Source organism: Amblyomma americanum, chromosome 6, assembly GCF_052857255.1.
Source record: "Amblyomma americanum isolate KBUSLIRL-KWMA chromosome 6, ASM5285725v1, whole genome shotgun sequence".
NCBI lineage: Eukaryota > Metazoa > Arthropoda > Arachnida > Ixodida > Ixodidae > Amblyomma > Amblyomma americanum.
The window spans coordinates 57,637,829-57,654,852 of record NC_135502.1 but is presented as its reverse complement, the minus strand read 5'-3'; the positions used below and the strand labels follow the sequence as shown (position 1 = coordinate 57,654,852).

Here is a 17,024-nt window from a genome sequence, read left to right as displayed (position 1 = left end):
TCGTTTTCTTTTAACTTCGGCGTTCCGTTTTTGTATTTTATCTCATTCTGCTGGGTGAAAGCGACCGCGGTCCGCCCTTCGTCGCGCGTGCGTTCCCTTGCGTTCTTCGACCGTTAAAGGCCGAACATTCTCCGGGCCGAGGGAACGCTCCGATGTTGCGGGGGAGGGGGGGGGGGGAAGCGGGGAACGGCGGGCAGACGAGGATGCGACGAATTGGACCTCCAATTTATTGGCATGCTCCGGGCTGCTGCTTCGGGCGGACTCCCTTCCCGTACTTACTTTTTTTCCTACCCCCTCTGTTTTTCCAGTTTCTTCATCTCGCGTTGGCGAGCCTTTGTTTTTTTATCATTAATTTATTTCTGAATTCTTTCCTTCCATCGCGTTTGCGCTTCTGTGCCTCCCTTTATTTCTCTACAGCGGGTCTTCCACGAGCGCCACATTCTGCGCACAGCCTTAACCTTGCATCTATTCAGGTGCGCTGCCATCTTTGTATGTCCTTTTTTATCTCTCTTTGTCCCGCTCTGGAACGTTATCTAGTTCCATTTGTCGTATTCTCTTGCGCTGTAGTGCGCCCTGCCTCCCGTCTCAACTCGTTAAAGGTGACCTGCAGGAGCTAAAAGTCTTCCCTTACGCACACATAAAGGGCAGCCTTTCCCTGATAGTCTGGCATTTTTTGTGCAGGCAGTTTCTGTCCGCAGTGCGGCCGTCAGACTGCGGGAAGTGATGAAGCGCCAGTGCATTTTACTTGGCGTTATTATGCTGGAAATGGATGGAAAGTCGATGCGTGACGTGTTGACCTGACGTGCATCAGGCGTGGCCCGGAACTCGGAAGAACGAATCACCGGTCTTAAAGACCCCTGATTAAAGACCCGCGTTGAAGGACCGCATGCTAAGGAACCTTGACGTTAATGAAGACCTGATGTTAAGGAACCTCAGATGGTCGAAATTAATTAGGAGAAGCCCATCACTAGGGCACCTGTTTCATCCCTTCCCTCGCGGCACTCTTGAGGTGTCCATTGATAGACAGTTATTACACCCTTCTTATTCTCATAACGAATTTTTCTCATAAGAGAACTTGGGAATGGGATTATGCTTGGTTCATGAGATGCATTCTGGCGAAGTGAGTAGCACACACTTTCGTGCATAGAACTTGTGACGAGCTCCTCTGTTGTTGGTTGGGGTAGTCGGTACGCACTTCGGAACTCACAGAAGAGAAGATGAACGTTCAATACACGGAGCACAGGATGATTGTTCTTCTTGTATTCCTTGTGCACTGTGCCAGAATCCCCTTTCTCAATGAGATAGACATCTGTTATATGAATAAACCGCCAATGGAACAGCATTCATTGAGCTATCCTAGGGCTTCCCATGCTATGATGTTCCGCTCTGGGGCCAACTACCAACATATTCAAGTTCCTCAGTGAACTTGCACTCATCACAATGTAAGTGGTCAGTGACAACACGAGTGCTAGCATTCGCTGACGCTAAGGTCTGCAGGATACCCCTTAAACGGAAGGTGAAATGGCTTTTTGAGAATTCGAGGTCATTCAAGAATTCGAATCTATGAAGCTTCTTGGTAAAGCGTGCGAAGTAGTTTTGCGCGAGGATTAAAAATGATTACGTAATCACTGGTTAAAACCGCAACGATGTTCAGGCTTTTCCTCAATGCGTGGAGGTGTGCGGGGAAACTCGCGATGACGTCATCGCTCCAGAAATTTCACATGTCCGCTGCCCTCATGTACATGCTTGCCGTGAGTCTTCCGGTGCCGCCGAGCAATGCTTCTTGAGCTTCACCTTCGACGGCATTCGCTTTCTTTCTTGAAACAATCGCTTATTGGCTGTAAACTTAGCTCCGCCGTACGTGACGCCATCATTGCGGCCCCTGCCTGTCGCTGTGCACTGCAGAGAAGCCTGAATGCCGGCGCCGTTTTAGTCGGTGATTACGTCACCATGTGAAATGCTAGCGCTAAATGATTTCGCATGCTTTACCTGCAAGTTTCATACATCCGACTCGTTTAAACGCATCAAATTCTAAAACCACTACAGTTTACCTTTAACCAATGGTCACTGACCCATGTCCTGGCTGCATAAAAGAAAGTATCACGCCAGCATCGAACAGATGGATCTTGATTTCGGCAAGGAGTGCGCTGAACAACTCTTACACCGACGAAAGAACGACTGACACAGACAGACATAAATATCAACTTTCATTTCAGAAAGCGTTTGTCAATCACTTGTGCACTAGGTGTGGTATTATTCGAGACGAGAATAAAAGCAAGCGGCATGCAAGACGCGTTAACAAAACTGGAAGGCTTATGATGACATGCTGCTTCTGTTTGCTTGCTGGAACATGCTTAAAGGCTGCGCTAGATACGCTGTTTGAAAGCTAGTTAACAGACAGCTGGCTTTAGCGCTGCGCAAACAGTGATCCGCTTACGCAGGAACCCAGCCTGTGCAGTGGCAACAAGCGCACTGACGTGCGCTTGCACGTGACACCTTGGTATCATCTGCGCATGAGTACTTGGCACCCCCCCCCCCCCCCGGTAGCGCGCATGCGCAGGTGACTTCTCGCGGAAGTGAATCGTGGTTGATAATTGCGGTTTACTCTATGCTAAAGCACATCGCAAAAGAAAAAGATTGTTTCTTGAACTGAAAGTGCATCGGAGCATCGAATGCCATATCATATCAATGCAAAAAATCACTCAAAGAGGCTCTGAAACACCTTGCGAGGAGATGGCTATTGGTAGATTATTTCAAACTTCAGGCAGCTATTATGGCCGCGGCCAATAAGCGGCGTAGCTCCGGCGCGTCAGGAAGCCCCGCCCCTGGCGGTGGTGCCGGCGGAGGAGCGCCGACCTTTCGGCTTGCAAAAGGTGACGAGAGGAGAGGGATAGGCGCGAAGACGCTGAAATTCGAATTTTTACTACAGATGACTAAGCTTCTACAAAGCACATTAAAAAAATTCCTGGTAGAGGATATTCGTGTAGCGGCGTCCTTTAACGTCTCAGGCGTACTGCAACTTTATTAGAGACCCTTTAAGTGTTGCTGACAATTGAAGGAGTACTAACAAAAACTTTTTTCGCGTGCTGTACTAGCTACGCAATACATTCATTCTTGCTTCGAGTCTGAAACTAGAGGAGAGAAAAATGAAAAAAAAAATGAAATTGAAAATTGGTTTGTGGGGAAAGGAAATGGCGCAGTATCTGTCGAACATCTCGGCTGGCTCCTGAACCGCGCGGTAAGGGAACGGATAAAGAAGGTAGTGAAAGAAGAAAGGAAGAAAGAGGTGCCGTAGTGGAGGGCTCCGGAATAATTTCTACCACGTGGGGATCTTTAACGTGCACTGACATCGCACAGCACACGGGCGCCTGTGCGTTTCGCCTCAATCGAAACGCAGCCGCCGTGGTCGGGTTCGAACCCGGGAACTCCGGCTCAGTTGTCGAGCGCCCTATGCACTGAGCCACCGCAACGGTTAACAAAAAAAGGGGGAGGGGATTTGAGTCTTGCGGTTAATGCAGTGCACCATGCGTAGTGCAAAAGCGCTTCACACCTGAACAGCGGTCGAGAGGTAGCTTAACACAATTATGTGACGCTCAAGTGGTCGTTGATCTGTTTGACCTCTGAATTGGACCACACCGGTTGCAACTTGAGGTCTGGAAAGATGGCGGCACGCAAATGAACCTTGTTTCCATTTACCTTGATGTACTGCCTTTGTCAAAAGTAACCAGACTGCATGGTTTGCTTCCCATTCGAATAGTAGAGCCCTTCTATAACGATCAAAAATTTCTTTGAAAGTAAGGACAAGGGTTCCCCTTACCGTACAGAGATTTGGAGCTTGAGGGCTGGTATAATATCTTCAATATACGACCGAGAAGGAAACCGTCCAGCCTGGTTGCTTTTGGCAAAGGCTGTACCTAGAGGCTCCTCGACGCAGAAAAATTCTATTTCTGCTCACTAGATATCAGTGACGGTGAGCTGACACTCTCTTCTTGCGTTTTTGATACAAAAATGACCTCCATAAGCTTCGATTTGATTCTCTAGCGTGGTTTTTCCAGAAACAGCATTCTCGAAGACGCGATCAGAGTTCCTCTCACACTTACGTAAAGGAAAAAAAAGTGGGTTGGTTTTAACGTAGTTAAACCCAGTAGACTTGGGAATGTATGCGTTCATTCTTCGCCTCTTCTTTCTGGCATGTGCAAGTGCACGCAACCGCAGTTCTCGCTGTTCACCTTCACACCCTTTCTTCTCTCGGCTGCAGCTGGCGCGACGCCCTTCTCCTATTGGCTACAGCTGGCGCGATGCTCCTCCGAACTAACCCGAGCTTCCTCCCATTGGCTGCAGCTTGCGCGACTCTTTTTCCGAACTAATCCGAGCTTACCCGAATTACTCAGAGGCTTCACACAAGATTCTTGATTGGGATCCACCGTGTTAAGCGATGCTTTCGCTCTAAAAGTGGCGACGTGCCACTTCATCCTCTCAGGGAAGGTCGGAGAGTGCACGCTTCATATTTGGCTTGGCAAAAAAAAAAAAATTGTGAACTCAATCGTAACAATGCGACTTCTCACGAAGTAATAAACCTCAGAGAAATGCTTTGTTAATTTCTGTACGAGCCCAGACCAAATAATCGCTTTGCGTTAAATTTATCAAAAAAGAAGGGAAAAATGCTGCAATGAAAAAAAAGAAATTATGTGCACTGAATGGAGAGCATCGCTGCGCAGCCACATCGCGTAAGACTCGACGTGTTTAGCGCAACGTTAACTATAGCCAAGCCAAGTACGAAGAACCTCATATTCCCGGCATTCTCGCGGTGGATGAAATGCCATTCAAGAAACTCGCACAGAAGGTGGCGCTTCTTTGCTCTGCAGGTAATCTTGAGGAACTTTGTGGGTGCAATACGTCGCAATATTTCCCGCTGCTTGAAGGAGCCACCGAGCGTTGTTGTCTTGCCCCGCATGCTCAATTCAGTGTGAACGCCAAGGGAATTTTATAAATTACACCCTCTTGGTATTCGAAGAACTCCTCAGCAGATTCACTTTACGCGCTGCATCCGCCTCGTTGTCTTCCTGGTTTTTGTTAACTCTTATATATGTGAAAATTGTTTTCTTTTTTTTGGGAGGGGGGAAGGAAATGGTGCTGTATCTGTCTCATATACCGGCGGACACCTGAACCGCGCCGTAAGAGAAGGGATAAAAAAGGGACTAAGAGAAGAAAGGAAGAAAGAGGTGCCGTAGTGGAGGGCTCCCGCATAATTTCGACCACCTGGGGATCTTTAACCTGCACTGACATTGCACAGCACACGGGTGCCTTTTATGTTTCGCCTCCATCAAAACGCGACCGCCGCAGTCGGGTTCGAACCCGGGTACTCCGGATCAGTAGGCGAGCGCTCTAACCGCTGAGCCACCGCGGCGGATTTAAAAAAATTTTTGTGACTCAGAAAAGACCAATTCTACTCCATGGAGCGGACCCGTCTTGTTGTAGACTGGGAAACCCGGAGACCATGGGGAAATCATTTTCACTGTTGTTTTCTCAGTTTTTTTTTTGTCGTATGCTCGTCGCTGGCACCTGAGCATCTTATTAGTGCCCAGGCAAACTACACAACCAGGGCCTGATTAACCGGAGGCTCTGGTTGTTCTTTAAGAGAGGTCGCTCTTTGAAGGCATAAACGCAGCTCTATATAGCGAACCAAGTCACGGTTCAGAGGCCAAATAACGAACGCTTTCGTTTCGATTGTACTGCACAGAGTACCAGGCAGCAGTGCGGAGCACCGGATCCGACAGCCCCAGAGAAGAGGCCCCGTGGAGGTCTGCGTCCCTGGCGTGCAGGAGACGGAGGCCGCACCTCCAGCGACACTTTCTGCACCAACTGCCGGATGCGCCTCGATAACGCCGCTCTGACCCGCCGCTATCCGGGCGACTCAGGAAACGGCGCGGAACGAGGCGTGCGCGCGCTCTACGGCCTCCGTTCAGCGAAACAGCGTCGCGCCTTCGCTAGAGGAAGGGAGGGAGAGAGAGAGACGCATAGAGCTCTTACCTTCCTCCTCCGCCGGTAATTAGCTGCACCGGTCTCGGGATCCAGACAAGAGGAAAGGGGTAAGGCACTGCACAAGAGGGCGCTACGAGGCAGCTCTGTCGCGTTCTTCCTTCGTTGCTTTATCTACTGTTGCCGTTTTTTTGAACCAACACCAGCGCCTTCTTCAGCCTTACACGAAGGCCTGCCTAGGGCGCCCTGCCGAGAAACGAGGCCTCCGCACTGGTAGCGGTGGTCTCGCCTCGCGTCCTTTCCGGAAACGGAAACGCCTGCCTCAACACGCATCGACCGGATCCAACTTCCGTTTCCACGTTTCCTTATCATTCGACTGTCCAGACTGCTGTTTTCGGAGGCCTGGACGGAGAACTGATAAGGGCTTGTGGTGACATTACTCAACGGCTTGAAGAGGAGAGAGCGTGTGGATTCTTCTGGCCGCGCGTTACGGAACCCCGTACCCTCCTGTCACCCGTCCCTCTCGCCCCGTATTCCATCCCTCTTGCCCCAGCAGCGCGCCCATTTCTTGGTAGAATCTGTCACAACCTGTCTCCATTGTGCCCGCACCCCGTGATTACAGAGTCCGCCCTTTGTCTTTCATCACCACCTCTGGCGCGACGAGGCATCGACAAGGAACTTGAGCGACGACCTAATCAAGGCTGTCAGCGCCTAAAAACTTGAGCTCGCTGAGTGAACTCTGCGTGGGTTTTATCTTCGCCTACTGAAGTTACAAGTGTTTACAGTTGCCTCCTTCTAAACTAATTCATGGCTCTTGTAATGTCTAACACACACCGTTAACGTCCGCGCAGCAGGAAACGTACTGGCTGCAGCCCAACCTGATCATGAAGGGTACTCTTGATATCAACACTGTCCGTTCAGACGCAAAGGAATGGGAAAAAATTGATCTTTAGGAAATTATAGGCGCAGTAACACTCACTTCTTGGTGAGCACCTCAACCACGCCGCGGGTGAAGGGAGGACGGTGGGAGTGAAAGCAGAAATGTGTGTCGTATATAGTGGAGGGCTCCGGTATAATTTCGACCACCTAGAGATCTTTAACGAAAACTGACATCGCACAGCACACTGGCGCCTTTAGCGTTTCGCCTCCATCGAAACGCGGTCGCTGCGGTAAGGTTCGAACCCGGGTCCTCCGGCTGAGCAGCCAAGCGCCTTAGCCAGTGTCACCGCGGCGGGCGCGAAGGAAGGACATCAGGCGACATCATTTTGCAATGTAGAGAGGAATATAGAGAGATATATACAATTTACATTTATTTAAAAGTAAGAATCAAATAGATTGATATTGATGTTGGGTTTTTATGGCGCAAGGGCATCTGTGGGTAAAAAGTGCCATGGCACAAGGCTGTTTTTTCCACTCAAAGTGGGGTCAAAGACACATTTCCCAAGCATTTTGCCCTAAAGAAGTCGAGCGCCAGGCAGGGGAAAGCTTGTACCCATTGTATCACCGGTGGGTACCCAGCGGCACTGGGATTCGAACTCCGAACCTCCCGCATGCGAGGCGGATGTTCAACCACTTGCCCACCGCTGTGGTTCAAATAGATTGAGAACCTTGGGATATGCTAAATATGATCTTGCAGAGAGACAGGGTTAGACGTAACAGTGTGCGTTTATAGGGTCCAGCAAGAACACATTGTAAGGCAAACAATAAAGGGACGACTGGCTACACTACCCTGTTTTTGTTTTGTCGCAGTATGACGCCGCATATGTAACGTTCACGACCAGAAAGTCTGCATGTAGGGGCCATGAACCACGTCGTCAGAATTTCTGGTGGCTTTGACGCCGGCCACTGAGAGAGAGTGCAGAAGACCGGCAACTATGAGAGTACACAAAAACACGACACGCGTTCGTGCACTAAGTTCTTTCACCGTGGCTCGCCCTATCGTAAGTTGCTATGCCTTTCAATGAAACACGTGCTGTTCAAAAACCGCAAGGCATAATTGTGCACTGCCTCAATATATTGTCAATGCCTGCACACACTATTCCATCCCAAAAAGCCAAAGGTGGCATGGCGCTGCTTAAATGTATTGTCAACGCCTACGTACTACTCGAAGAACCACAATGTCTATAACAGTCGATCGATGCCTTGCGCAGTATCCCACCCTCAAGAACCGCTAAGCCTAATTGAATTGCCTAAATGGAAAATAAAGCTTTTTGGCTCAAATTCTTCGTAAATTAAGGCGAACATCATCCGAACCTGAAGCCGATCATGCTGAAGAAACTGACGCGCCGAACATGACAGAGAACTCGAGGCCAAACATGAGGGCGAGCTTGACCGAAATATTCCGAAACCTTCCGTCTGAAAGGCATCCAGAAGAGCATCATCTGCCCCGAGCGAGATCTGAATCCATGACGGCGCAAACAGATAATAATTGGTTTTTGGTGGAAAGGAAATGGCGCAGTATCTCTCTCATATATCGTTGGACACCTGAACCGCGCCGTAAGGGAAGGGATAAAGGAGGGAGTGAAAGAAGAGAGGAACAAATAGGTCCGTAGTGGAGGGCTCCGGAATAATTTCGACCACCTGGGGATCTTTAACGTGCACTGACATCGCACAGCACACGGGCGCCTTAGCGTTTTTCCTCCATAAAAACGCAGCCGCCGCGGTCGGGTTCGAACCCGGGAACTCCGGATCAGTAGTCGAGCGCCCTAACCACTGAGCCACCGCGGCGGGGTTGCGCAAACAGGTCAAGTTCGCTTCTTGGTGCCTTATACCACTCGGCCACCACCGCAGCCTCCCTCACCGCGGGCATGCATGCAGAACTAAAGTAGCCTCTCGCGCTGCGGTGTAGATATAATAATAATAATTGGTTTTTGGGGAAACGAAATGGCGCAGTATCTGTCTCATATATCGCTGGACACCTGAACCGCACCGTAAGGGAAGGGATAAAGAAGGTAGTGAAAGAAGAAAGAAAGAGGAGGTACCGTAGTGGAGGGCTCCGGAATAATTTCGACCACCTGGGGATCCTTAACGTGCACTGACATCGCACAGCACACGGGCGCCTTAGCGTTTTGCCTCCATAAAAATGGTGCCGCCGCGGTCAGGTTCGAAACCGGTGCAGATATCTCCTTCATAACATTTCATCAGTTGTGCTCTGCACCGCGAATATTCTGACGCGCCAGAACCCATGCGCGAACGTGGAACATCTACTTTTCGCTTTCACCACAGCTACCCGCAGAACTACCATTCTGCTCTGCACCACCTTGCAGACGATGTTTCACTTCGAACTTTCGCCACGTCATGCTGAATCCTCAGCCTATCATCAGCCTCAGCCAAGTGAGTGCTCATGTAGCCAAGGTTACATGCCCGTGCTGCGAGGAATAATGTAACGCGCATTATCGGTAGTCATTCGCAAAGTCCACGCACGGCGGGATATCTCGAGAAAAAATTGCGGTTACGCTTACACAAGGTCGAAACAACGCAGACTGGACTTTCTTCAAAGCCTGGCGTAAGGTTCGATCCGGTCGTTCTTGACAATCTTGGACGCCTGCACACCACAGTAATCTCGTGTCGCCCTGGCAGCTCGCCCTTGATAAAAAGACTGCGCAAAAACTGGTCTCAGCCTTGCAAAACGAAATCTGTTTCAGCGGCATACAGGTTCGGTTTAGCCCTGCGTTGTTCAGCTCTCGCTCAGCTTTTTGGATCCGTTCAGCACCTATAGTATCTCACATAGGACGTATACAGGACCTGTTTGCAGTTGTGTAAAAGTGTCCAATGAAAGTCTAGACAAGACTGTTAATAACAAAAGTTCATTGAAAATTAAAAACGAATGCACTCTCTCAGGCGTATTCTTTTTCACGCTTAGTCAATAGCTCCAATATTTCCGCGCCCTGATTGTGGTCCAGATGACAGGTTAGCGCGGAAGGTGGACAAATAATTAAACAAGAATCAAATGAAAATAACTTTTAAATTAAAAACGAATGCACTCTCAGGCGTATTCTTTTTCACGCTTAGTCAATAGCTCCAATATTTCCGCGCCCTGATTGTGGTCCAGATGACAGGTTAGCGCGGAAGGTGGACAAATAATTAAACAAGAATCAAATGAAAATAACTTTTGTTCTATGCTTGCACATGTCATGAATCTGTGACAGCATGACGCTTTTTTTTCACAATTGCATTCTTACCAGTGGAAAATGTTGGTCCACCATACGCCACCAGACAAAAGATCAGATAGAACTTCTTGTTTGCTTATAAACATAAATGCTCTGAAGGAGTTATAAATTGCCTGAAACTGTTCGCGTCTCTTAAAAAGCTAGATAGAAAACAAAGCCTTACGTGTCTCCTCAGCAAGCAGAAAATAAACTGTGAATGTTTCTTCTTGCAAAACAAATTAGAATTTGACCTCTATGGGCAACATGAATACTTCTCCTTGCAAAACGAGTTAATTGTATTTCGACCTATATGGGCAACTTTTGATCTTTTTTTCCATGTAGATAGCAAGCACACTCTGAAAGGGTTGATACACTTGCATAAAACACGCCTGCCGTGGTCATATTATTACGAGGTTAGTCCAGCAGCAGAAACGGTACGCCGTACACAGAAGACACACCACGAAACGGGTCACACAAACACTTCTGCTTCTTCTCCTTAGTAAGCACACAAGCACTAGCGGCAGTGTCTTCGTCTTCGTCGACTACTCAGCGACACAACAACATCGTCTTCGCTTGGCGACTGCGTACCGTAACAATATAAGCACAAGCAGTACAAGCAAACAGCATGGCGCCGACTTCTGCGGACAACAACAATGCTTTATTGCTTGTCTCTCGCCTCTGACAAAGCAGGGTCAACGCTACTCGGAGGGCAATGGGCGGCACCTGGAAGCAAAAGAGCAGACACTCAGCTCATCGTGAGAATGTGCGTCAGGTACGACTGTTCTCGCTCTCTCTCAAGCCTGGCGCTGCTGGACAACAGTGGTTCGCAGTGGCACTTGTCTCACTGCACTTTCAGTCTCTGCCGTCACAACGACATTGCGAATATTTTGAAAGCTACACATTCAACGAAATAAACGTTTCAGTGTTTGGCACCAAGAACGAAGCAAAATAGCGAACACAGCAGGAAGAATAATAAAATAAGCGGTCGCTGTACTGCTCATACCGAAAGATAACTTTCCACTTCCTACCAACAAACTTGCCAACCTGAGCGACGGTCTGAGGTTAGAGATGAGCAAGAAAGCGCACGCAGGTTTCACTAAATGAGTAAAAGTGCAGACTTCTAGAATTGGTCGAAGCATGTTATGCGTTGTTAGGCAATGTTATCTTGTGCAGATGGAGTCCAGAATTTCTAGAACACGATCATGGGTTGTAATGTGCATGTTAGGTGCATTTTACGACCTGTTTTAGGGCATGCTTTATTAGTGATCCCGTTTGTATTTACCGCAGTCTAACACGACTGGTGATGTCATTCATCGTGTCACAGGAAGGTTACTGATGAACGAGTTGCGGGTAGCATTTGTTGCGGCAGAAGCTGTCTGCTATATTAGCCTAGCCGGGTGCTATGTTGGCTTAGCTGGGTCGCTGGGTAATGGATTACGAGCATAGTGGCGTGAAGATACTCTATCCGTTAGAGCAGATGGAATCGCCCCGAATGTCTGCATTTTGGGAATTAAAAAATCCTTCAGAATTGCTTAAACGCCAACAGCGTTCTAATATGCCAGACGATATCGTCTGCAATATTATTTTCCGGTACCATTTAGTCATCATCCTTATCATTTTCTAAGGCTTTGTGCTAACAGTCTAAGTGAAATACAGACCCACAGAGTTGTAAAACGTTAGTTTCCTACCGTATTCAAGAGAATAGCAAAAAACAAAAAAAGAACTACTGCTATTCATCTATTCATCTGTAAAAGAAATTGTGCTATTCATCTGTAAACTACTCATTTTCGCCACCTCATTACTCTTCACTGTACAACACAGCTGGCTGTAAAAAAACTGAAACATATGCGTGACTATCATCTCAAAAGTCCTGGCCAACAAGATTTATGTAACGTAGAGTTTATCAGTATTAGCTAGAAGGAAAAGTGGCGCCACTATCTGTGCGAGTTCCTTCAGGAGCACTTCATCACCCGGGGGAATGCTGGGAAGACTACGTTTCGTACTTGGATTGGCTAGTGTTGGGCCAAAAACGAGGATTCTGCTTCGGAATCGGTAGCTGCACCGCGACCCTCTCTTCTGAGCGCAGATTGAATTATTTCGATAGTGTCAATAGTGTGTTTGTCGCTTCTTGAATAAATTTAACTCAAGTAAAAGTTCGGTGTTAGGCTGGCATTCACAGCATTTATTCCAGGCTTGCCTTGACAAGAGTCGTATTGCTGCGGCTGAATCCACGTTTTCACGTTTTAAGCCCAAGAATAGCCAAGCCAAGCACGAAGCCTCATCTTCCCGGCATTCCTGCGCATCTCCTTAGGGGATGAAGAGCAGCGCCTCCAGCTTTCCCTCAAGGCAATATTAAAAAAAAACTCTATAGGTATGTAACGTTTCGCCTCACGCTCTACATGCTCTGAAGGTATTACTACAGTTGCCGCCGACAGCCATGGTACCAGCGACGCGACACGCCGCCCGTCTCTTCCGGGACAACCCCAAACGTGGCCGACCCTAACACACACAATCACACCGCAGCCTCTTGCGGGGACTAAGCGAAAGACGACATCCTTCGCTCGCTCCCTTAATGGGAGCACCCGGTTCCCTTCTTCCATAAAAACGTGACGTCGCAGAACTGTCCCTCAGCGAAGAGTTCATTGCGGGCTTGAATTATGGCGGCAACTTTCCATTAGCGGGTGTCTCGCGGCACGAGGCAAAAGCGGACCCCCCTCGCATGCGCGCACAACGCGTCCACTACCGCAGCGCTGAAAGCGAACGTTATTCCACCCTCGGGAGCGCGCGGGAACGCATAAAGAGACCGGGCCCTTCATCGCGGACACACACAGCCCCTTTCTTCCCTTCACTCCCTTCCTTTTTTTCCCTTGGATTGAGTGACTTTACGTCCTGTTGGCCTACTGGCAGGGTCCACGCCGCCCGCCGCGCCCCCTAATGGACAGTGACCAAGGGCCCGCGCGAGCCCGCGGTGCGCACCGTAGGGGACAAATCAAGACGAACGCGTCCGCAAGGATTTCCCGCCCGCAGGACGTGGGACGCAAGACAACGGCGCGCCGCTGTGCGGCCTTGTATATCAAGGGGGAAAAGAAAAAGGGAGCAAAGAGGGAGTAAAGAGGTAGTCCGCGTGGACGCTGTGCAACCGCGTGGACTCATCGGAGCGAGAAACTCCCGCACGTTATTTTCTTGTTGGCCCCGTCCTGTCTCCTGGCGCGCGCGTCATATCGCTTACACGCTGGTGACAGGCGCGTTCGCTCTTATACCCGCGGTAAACGGGTGCGGAAGGCGTACAGTAATTACAGGTGAAACATGCGTCGCATTATACGGGCGCGGCTTCTTTTTCGCAAGCAATGATGTGGAACCTGCCTTTAACGCTAACCAGGTATTAGGGCCAGTTAGCCTAAAGACTGCTAGCGATATATCACAGCCTGGCCTAATTAATTTATTAACCTATTGGTCGATTTACTGTCATTTTGTTACAAAGCAACATAGTTGGATATGAGACATGACACAGTAGGCTGCTCCGTATTAACACCACAGCGTTAAAGGGCCCCGCATCGCAGAACAGCCGGCGTCGTTCGCCCTGAGCGAAAAATCACGATGGAGACAAAGAATTCATAAAATTTTGAAACAGGTCGCAGAATGGTCGGATTGACACTGAATTTCAAAGGGAGGTTTCCTAACCAAAGGAAAGTAATTAAGCTGAAAAGAAAATTACAATAATAATTGTTTTTTGGGGAAAGGAAATGGCGCAGTATCTGTCTCATATATCGTAGGACACCTGAACCGCGCCGTAAGGGAGTTAAAGAAGGAAGGAGTTAAAGAAGAAAGGAAGAAAGACGTGCCGTAGTGGAGAGCTACGGCATAATTTCTACCACCTGGGGATCTTTAACGTGCACTGACATCGCACAGCACACGGGCGCCTTAGCGTTTTGCCTCCATAAAAACGCAGCCGCCGCGGTCGGGTTCGAACCCGGGAACTCCGGATCAGTAGCCAAGCGCTTTAACCACTGAGCCACCGCGGCGGGTCAAAAGAAATTTACGTAAATATGATTGGGCGGGCATCAAACCCAGGACCTTCGGATCACGAGATGGGCACGCCAGTAAAGGTTGACCTAGCAAATGCGTCGTGGTCTCTGACTCAGTGAAATGTCGTACAAAAGTGTATTGATGCGTGCATGACTAATTATATGTATGCGATTTAGGAATCAGGTCGTCGTGTGAGTATTGAGTAGCAGTTGCGAAAGGGGCCCGGTAACGCAATCGTGTTCTACTCCTAAAGGCAAAGCTTAGGTATCCCTCAAGTTTTTATCTCATCGGCATAGGGTCTTTAACGAGCACCGATATTTAAGCATAAATCGGGTGTTTTCGCATTTTTATACGATTAGAGGGCAGTCCTAAAATAATTTGCACACCAGGAATATTTAATGGACAAAGCCGAGTTTACGCGAGGGAGAGCGTAGGAGGAACAAGGTATCAGCTATGCAGAGAGGTCTTACCATACGGACTGCAAAGTCTCATCTTTCTGCTCCGCGTAACTCGAATATAGTAACTTTGACTCAATGTGGAGATAACGAAATCCGCATACGTGGTCAAGTCGAAAAGATTGGCAACGCTAGAACATAGACAGTGTGAAAGAAAGAGCAGTATTTTGTTTTAAAAACGGTATATTAAGGCACGAATTGTCATCCACACAAAAAGATTCCACAAAACTTTCTGCTAAGAATTTTGGGTCATTGCTTGTTTCAGTTTACCCTGTACTCATGCCCAGCAATTCTGGACAGAAGCATTTTTCGACGGAAAATGCCTTATCAACGCAATTCTTTCATATACTCTAAGATTTCACTGTGGCACTCAACATATCCGCAGATATCCTATCGGCGGGCTTGCGGTTTATTGCTATTAAGTTTCTTTACTAACGTCAAAATCGTTTCCCACTGGCTTTCTATGGCAGTCTTAAAACTGCTCGATGTGAGGGATGTAAAAACTTTGAAACAAAGATTTTGCTGCGCATCTGAAGAATGCACCATTGCCTTCAATATTTCCATAACAGTGCCTAACGATACTAATAATAATAATAATTGGTTTTTTGGGGGGAAAGGAAATGGCGCAGTATCTGTCTCATATATCGTTGGACACCTGAACCGCGCCGTAAGGGAAGGGATGAAGGAGGGAGTGAAAGATAAAGAGAAATAGGTGCCGTAGTGGAGGGCTCCGGCATAATTTCGACCACCTGGGGATCTTTAACGTGCACTGACATCGCACAGCACACGGGCGCCTTAGCGTTTTTCCTCTATAACCTAACGATACTCTAATACTCAAAATTTGTATCCAAGAATGCCGGACGTGATCTACCGTAGAGCTTCTAACAGCTTCGTTCCGAAGGCTAAGTTTCTACCCTTCATCTTTCTGTTAGAAAATTTCATACCTAGCCATTTTTCTGCCAGTTACCTCGGCACGCCCGCGGCACCGCATTTGTGTAGGTCAGGTCGATTTCTTAAACGGAAACTTCGAAGCACGGTCTTCCCTTAAGCCAGATGCGTCAAGGCCTGTTACCATGCAACGTCTAATGACAAGGAACTACGCTTCGAGTTTAAAATCGCATTACATCGCTAACGTGCAGCGTAGGCTGCGTTGACACCGGCCAATAGAATCGGTAACGAATTGCCATCCGCACCTCTCCTTTCTTAGAAGGAACTGGTGCCACTTCATTGAGTCGGTTCTTTGTTTACTAAAAGCCATCGCTGCACCACCTCCTTCAAGGCCCGCCTGCAAAAGCGAAACAGGGAATTAACTTCCCCCCCCCCCCCCCCCCAAGGAAAAAAAACAGCAACGGAAATTTGGTGGGGAGGAAGAAAACACTTTCATTACGCGGGACGAAATATTCACAAAAAATTGAAGCGGTAAAAATGGGAGAAAACATAGGCCAGTGAAATAAATACCGCGTCATGTACGACTAACCTTTTAAACAAACCAAAACGCATTTTTTCAGCGCTGTTTTCGCGCTTTAGAGCACACTTTTGTTTTAAACACGCACGCATAACTCGCGTGGCTGCCTTTCGGGAGGAAGATCCTGTTCAAGCTCAGAGTGACGAGATTTGAAGGCTTGGGCTCCTGTCCCAGGCCTTCCACCCTGGAAAGCCGAGCACCAGGCCGAGAGATAACCTTGTACCCATTTGAAGAAACCGGTGGGTAGCCGGCCGGGAGTGGGAGTCGAACCCACTTCTTCCAGAAAGAAAACACAACTAGAGTTCGCTTTAGATAGCGCCTCACAGCTTTGAGCCGATGCCCAATCGCAACTGCAACTCGTACATGGCAAATCGAACAGGACCCGCCGCGGTGGATCAGTGGTTAGGGCGCTCGACTACTGATCCGGAGTTCCCGGGTTCGAACCCGACCGCGGCGGCTGCGTTTTCATGGAGGAAAAACGCTAAGGCGCCCGTGTGCTGTGCGATGTCAGTGCACGTTAAAGATCCCCAGGTGGTCGAAATTATTCCGGAGCCCTCCACTATGGCACCTCTTCTTCCTTTCTTCTTTCACTCCCTCTGTTACCCCTTCCCTTACGGCGCGGTTCAGGTGCCCAACGATATATGAGACAGATACTGCGTCATTTCCTTTCCCCAAAAAACCAATTAAAAAAAATCGAACAGGGAAACGTTTTTGTGATCAGGCGTTGTTTTGTATTGCTTCTCGCATTTCTCCCGAGACAGCCTTATTGGCCGTCCGTCTCATGAAGTGAGGTCTAGTAGTTTGACATTCAAGGATTGGAGCTTTTTAGTACCGCGTAGTTGTCTCGCCGTTTAAAAAAAGGCGCCTGATGCCATTCACTATGATCAGCAGTACACTGCGTGCCAAAATAAAGATGTGCGTTTATTACTCCAGGGAAGGAAAAATTATATT

The 17,024-nt window shown here is 48.5% G+C and overlaps 2 long non-coding RNA genes across 2 annotated transcripts in view; one reads left to right on the top strand and one right to left on the bottom strand.

Annotated features, from left to right (window-relative positions):
* The window catches only part of LOC144094729 (uncharacterized), a 32,434-nt gene extending 26,311 nt beyond the window's left edge, over positions 1-6,123 (top strand). Inside the window, exon 3 of the long non-coding RNA XR_013306553.1 lies at positions 5,741-6,123. This is a non-coding gene — a long non-coding RNA (uncharacterized LOC144094729). The remainder of the gene's footprint in view (positions 1-5,740) is intronic.
* A 4,641-nt stretch (positions 6,124-10,764) lies between these two features.
* Positions 10,765-15,890, bottom strand: LOC144094727 (uncharacterized). The gene is made up of 2 exons (XR_013306552.1): positions 15,802-15,890; positions 10,765-10,850 (listed from the first exon to the last, which is right to left on the bottom strand). It is a non-coding gene; the product is annotated as an uncharacterized LOC144094727 (long non-coding RNA).
* Between the last annotated feature and the right edge of the window lie 1,134 nt (positions 15,891-17,024).